We start from the raw sequence: 6,583 nt of genomic DNA on the forward strand, positions 1-6,583 counted from the left end.
GACTTGCGTGCACCAATTCGTTCTGTCCTTAATTTATAATCCACAGCTCTAAAGTGAGCTCATGCACTTGAAATCACAAGAGGGAAAACTCGTGAACAAACAACAGGAACACAGGAATCATTAACACAGGCATCTCCACAACCATTCTCATTTCAGGACCTTTCTAAAAGGCCCCTAAGCCTTTCCTGTGCAATCCGGACCATGTGCTGCATAGTCAAAGAAAAGAAACTGAAAAGGCTTCAAGGTAGGGACTTGGACTGAAAGGGAGGAAGCCTACAATCAGGAGAAGAGGGTGCTGTGGGCTCACCTGTGTCCTGGCCGGAGACCCAATGCCCCGGGAAGAGCCCGTGCCCACGTTCCTGAGCTCTCATAAGGAGGCCTCTCTACTTGGTGAAGATTCCAATTAAATAGGCAGGGTTTTAACTTTGGTTTGTAAGGATTTTCTGGAATATGTAGTGAGCAGGGTAACTTTTGGCATGATGCAGGGTTCTGCATTGGGGATTCTAATGTATTTTCATTAAATTCACAATGAATTCAAGGGTATTGTGGTTGGCTGGCTGTTTTTAGGAACCCAGCTTTCTGATTTAAAGAAAGACAAGGTTGCCTTCTGAGTGTTAACCTTGGGTGGTACTAATTTCTTTGAGAAGATTGGTTCTCACTGTGGCTGCAACAATGGGCTCCAACCAAACAACAATTGCGAGGATGGCAAAGGGCCAGGAGGTGAGCCTTCTGCGATGCAAATAAGGTGGAACCAGGCGGCCCGCCCATAACAGCAATCTTCCCAAAGAGCTGGAAAATCAAGATGTCCCACAGAGCCAACTCTTCCAAGATGCTCTTCTGCTCGATGGCCCCACCCTAGCCCCTTTCCTTCCTCACACCTGAGTTCTTGGATTTGCTAGGTTCACGGACACTCACCAAACTTCAAGGCCATGTGTCACGTGGTGGTGGTGGTGGTGAGTGCTGTTCAGTCCCCGAGTGCACGTGAGCCAAGTTCAGGGCCCTGAGCCAGAAGGCCAAGAATGTCCACAGAGCACAGCAGATCTTCTCGTGTCTGCAAAGCTCTCTCAGGAAATGGAGGTGTGGTTTTAGCACAGTAGAGTGGCCCCAGCATCTTCTACTCCCTGCCAGGAAAACAAAGGAGGCTGCTTTATGTAAAGGTGTCCCCAGGAAACAGAGGCTGAGATGTGGTTTACACCCTCCACTGAGGTAGCCTGAACACGCCCCCAAGCAACAAGGCCTGGTTCACAGCCTCTGCTAAAGCCAGGTGTTAATCCCATTTTAGCACTGTCCATTAACTTAAAGGTGTCCCTGGGAACCAGAGGGTGGGAGGGGTATGGTTCACACCCTCTTAGTAGACCAGGTACTCTGGACAGGCCCCAAGGAACAAGGGTGTGGCTTGGTTCACATCTTCTCCTAAAGTCGAGTCTTGCTCCCACCTTAACTCTGTCCAGTGGTGTACTGGAGGTGTTGTTTTTAGGAGCTGTCCAGGCTCTTCTGACTCACAGCCCCTGTGTGCAACCCAAGGAAACACTGCCGGGCCTCTGCCTTCCTCACACCGATTCCTCTGCTGGAACCATGGATGCAGCCACGGTGTGAACCCATCTTGCTGAAGCTCTTCCTCCTTCCAGTGGCTCCGTGATGTCCATCTTTGACCTCCTCATTTCTGCCATGTGCCTTAACTTCAGAGTACACCCGCCCTGCACAGGTACACAGGTTCAAGGACATCTGACATACGGTCTTTCCTTTCTGTCTGGTCTTTTACATGAGCTGTTGCCATGATGGTCTTGATGTCACCCCACAGCTCAGCAGGTGTCCTGTCACCGGTGCTCAACGCATCAGATCTGTTCTTGTGATGCTCTTGAACTTCAGGTGGGTTAGACTCAAGCACATATTTTGGCTCTCATTGACTTATTTTTATTTTTATCAGCTTCAATACTAACTTACACATGCACAACTGATCGTCTGTTCCACAGTTAGCTCCTGCCCTGGTTTTAGCTGCTAATATTGAGTTTTTCCATAGATGTAGTCAATTGATATTTGGTTATTCCATCTGGATCTGTTCACATGTAAAATCGTCATTTATGAGGTTGAAAATAAAAAGCTATTTGCTAAGAACAAGTCATTGTTTTTCAAAATACTATCATGCAATATCTAGCTTCCTTTCTATCAACAAGACCATATTTACAATATTTACCATATTTAGCTCCCAGCTTTTGTATTACAGTCACCAATAATCATCCATGCATTTTAGTCCCATGTTTGATGAAATTCAGACTGAAGATGTTAGCAGAAATCTTCCACTTCTTTATGGGGTTGGTGCCTCGATTTGAATAACAGTAGTATTGATTGGATTACCTTGAAGGTGGATAGATATAATTCTATCACAGATTAATATTATACTTTAAAATCAATGATGAAATATATTTTCTGATGATAAATGCAACCCCATTTCTTGATCATTTCATTCTCAGCATAGTTAGACTGTATAATTTTACAATTCTAATATAGTAGAATACAGAATTTCCTCCAATATGGGATTATAACCTCAGACATAGAGTCCAGATTAAAAACTATTACCTAAGAAATTATGGCTTAGAAGGGCCATATTAATTGACTGCCAACTCAACTTGACCTTTTACTGAATAAGATCAAGTGGACTAGTCAATAATAAGGAGACACTTATTTTCCTCCTAGGCTGGTGGTTGCCCCTTGCTTAAAATAAATCAGGTAATAATAGTTATTTTCATGTATGGTACCATGTTAGTGAGGGTTGACTAGAAAAACAAACCAGGGCCATTCACATATTTAAAAGACAGAGCTTTATATTCAAGAGCAATTGTATACTGAGAAAACATTCCAACCCATTCCACAGCAAGTCCATAAGTCTGATATTAGCCCATCTGTCTGATGTTAGTCCTCTTTAGATTCTTGCAGTGCATGCAATGATGCAGAATGCAGAGAGATCACAGGCCAGTGGGTGGAAGATCTTGAGGATCTAATGGCAATGGAAGCATCCACAGGGTGCTGGTTGCCACCATGAACCAGAGAGAGAGTGTGCCCCACCTCTAGGGAGGAAGTCAGGAAGTTCCTCATGGGAATCCTCATGGGAAGGCCAGGCCCCCAAGAAGGCATCAGACTGTGCACAGGCTAGACTCTACTCTTCATTCTTAAATTCCTCAAGTTCACACAAGATCATGTAACTACAACAGGTACTGAGCTTCCTGGAGACAGTAATGAGCTGGGCATAATTTTATTTTGTTTTGGAAATTTAGTTTTGATTTTATATGAACAGAAGTGGACCATCTACCAATATTTCAGTTTATTTAAGTTGTTAAGTTGAATATGAAAGGGAATTTGTAGCTAGTGCCAGAGTATGGATTTAACTGTTTGGTGTTAAATGATAACAGCTTTTAACCAGGATCCCAAGAGAGTTACAGAAAGGGGCAAGGCCCTAATATAAAGAAATAAAGCTCACATGTAACAGATTATACAAAAATTGAAGTATATTTCAGCTCCCTGTTTTTCATATCTAGAAAGTGCAGATCTAACAAAAGGTGCCCATACTCTTTCTATGTACAACGCCAGTTTGAGCAATGGAAACAATACTGTTGTCGGTCTGTTACCCAACAAGCCCAGTGTTTAGTTCTCAAATGATACGCCTCTAAGTTTAACAAGGGTTCCAGAGGGCAAAAGTAAAGGGCTGCGGCCACATTCCAGATCAAGGGAAGGAACAAATACATTAACTGAACAACAGCAGGTTTAGCCTAAAACTTGTTGAGAAGCTTAACATCATGTCAGCTTTGCTTTCATTGGGAAATCAGGGATCATTTGGCAACGTGGCTCTTACTAGTGGTCAACACTGATGACGTCAAGGGAAAACCTGAGAACGACCCCCTGTGAGGCATGGAACATTGTTGTTAGGACGCAGTCTGAAAACTCATGCATCTCCGTAGCAGATATGTCCCTCACGTTGTTTACGTCCCCAGAGGGCATTACAATGCTTTGCACTCACACAAAGACTTGACCATGGAAGCTGCTGTCCTAGGCATAGCCACTGCTAGGAATGAACCGTGCTGTTCACAATGACTGCGAGTCCAGGGAGTCATGCAGGCTGCTAGCAGGGCAGCGAACTGAATTTACCCTGTGGGCATGCTCTTCCAAACAAGAACCCAGCAAGGAGAGTGTGCACATTGCGGAACCACCCGACGTCATCCTCCGTGCCATGGTGTCTGTGTCCGAGGGTAGAGACCCAGCAGGACAGAACAGGACTGGCCCAGGAAGTCCCAGAGAGTAACAGTTTTTCAGTGGTAGAAAGCCTCATCTTTCTCCCTTCAGAGGCTGGTGGTTTTGAACTGCCGACCTTGCAGTTCGCAACGCACTGCATAACCCACTACATCACCAAATCTCCTTGGACATGGTGAAAGAGCCCTGGAAATACAGGTGTTTGCCATAGAAGACTTCTCTGCCCAGACCCAAACAAATGTGTTCACAGGTGTCGGTTAATCTGCACTGTCTCAGAAGACAGGAGGAGAGGTGACAGAATTAAGATGACTGTTTTTGCACAGATTGCCCATATCTTTGAAATAGAAGCAACATCATTTTCAAAACATGTGTGTAATAGCTCCAGAAGACATCTGTAGACTACAGCAAGGAGAGTGTACACATTGTGGAAACCCCCACGGTCATCCTCCTTACCGTGGTGTCTGTTCCAGCGGCTAGAAACCCAGCAGGACAGAGCAGGACTGGCCCAGGAGGTGCCAGAGAGCAACACTTGTTTAGTGGTAGAAGCCTCATCTTTCTCCCTCCAGAGACTGGTGGTTTTGAACTGTGTTTACAGTTGTCGGTTAATCTGCACTGTCTCAGAAGACAGGAGGAGAGGTGACAGAATTAGGATGAATGCTTTTGTAGAGGTTGCCCTTATCCTTGAAATAGAAGCAACATCATTTTCAAAATGTGTGTAATAGCTCCGGCAGAAGACATGTATAGATTACGTGATGTATGATGTATAGTTCTTGATGTATGACTAACAGTCACTGTTTTCTTAAAATGTTTCCCATATTATTTATATCACTTGGACCTTCTCTCATGTTCTGTCTTGGGACCAATTTGTAAATGTAAGAATAGTTGCCCAGCAGCTATTGCAATATGCCTCCAGCCCGTCTCTATCCTTTTAGTTAGAGGATAGAGACCTTCTTCCTTCTTCCCCTCTGACAGTGTCAAGTACACATCAGCGTTTACGTTACAGACCTGGGCATGTATAATGCTTTCTTTGCTTCCTGTGGGAAGGTGCCTCCTTTCCACTTTCTTCTTTGATGGTATCAATGTAAAAGAGAGGAATGTTTCAAAATGCTTACAAACAAAAACAGGGTGAGGGCAGGAGCCTAGTGGGGTGTCTCTATGTAATTAACACACTGAAGAAATCAAGGGAGCAAACTGGTGAAGATTGGAGTACCAAATTAAAATGCTTGATATGTTGTATAGTGTAAATACTTGGAGGTCCTGATCAGGTCTCATGTGCTTTGCTGCCTGTTTCATTAAGACGTTGGCTTTGGAACATGGGCGGGTAGCTGTTTTCTGATAACAAAGGCCTGCTCTTTGGTCACAATGGAAAAATGAGTGGTTCCAGGGTCCACCAAGCCTCACGGATATTCTATATGTTGTATTAAAATATTAGCACTCTTGGCCTTCAAGTGTATATATTGATACATATAAAGATAGCAAAAAAATATCAATGTTTATATTGTTTTGAGAACGAGAGGGGTTGGAGCAGAGAACCAAAGCCCATCTGCGGAACAATCCCCCACAGAGGGGCCACAGGGAAGGGACGAGTCAACCAGGTGCAGTGAAGCATTGCTGAAGCACACAATATTCCTCTGGTTCCCTGAGGCTTCCTCACCCCCCACTATCTTGACCCCATGGCTGCTTCTCAATTCAGACTAGACCGGAGCATGGACACAGGTATAGATAAGAGATGGGCGCTCACGACACACGGAATCCAGGAACAGGAGTGGGAATAGCGATACCAGAAGAGTAGGGGGAAGGCGGGAGAGGAAGGGAGGAAGGGGGAACCGATCCCGATGATCGGCACACAACCATACACCCCTCTTCAGGGGCAAAAACAACGGAAAACATGGAGGAAGAGAGACAGCAGTCAGTGTGAGAGATGAAAATAATAATGATTTACAATCTATCAGGGGCCATGAGTGTGTGGGGGGAGGGAGGGATAAAAGCAGAGCTGATCCCAAGGGCTCAATAGAAAGCAAATGTCTAGAAAGGAATGATGGCAACACAATACAATCATACCTGATGCTATTGACGTATGGATTGTAACAAGAGTTGTAAGACCTCCCAATAAGCTGATTTTTAATACAAATAAATAAATAAAATTGCAATGTTTAGACAGAAAAAACACACATTTAAAAAAAACACATGTTTTAATATAAAAAGCACCCCAGTCCCCAAATGCCCTCTGCATCGAGCTGTCTAGTGGAATGGGAATGATCCATGGGTCAGCATGCAAAGGCTGACAATGAAGCAGAAACACAAAAGGCACCTTCCCTGGACGCAGCCACGTACGTCCTGT

Source organism: Echinops telfairi, unplaced genomic scaffold, assembly GCF_000313985.2.
Source record: "Echinops telfairi isolate 266 unplaced genomic scaffold, ASM31398v2 ScPeMD7_7410;HRSCAF=8448, whole genome shotgun sequence".
In the NCBI taxonomy this organism is placed as follows: Eukaryota; Metazoa; Chordata; class Mammalia; order Afrosoricida; family Tenrecidae; genus Echinops; species Echinops telfairi.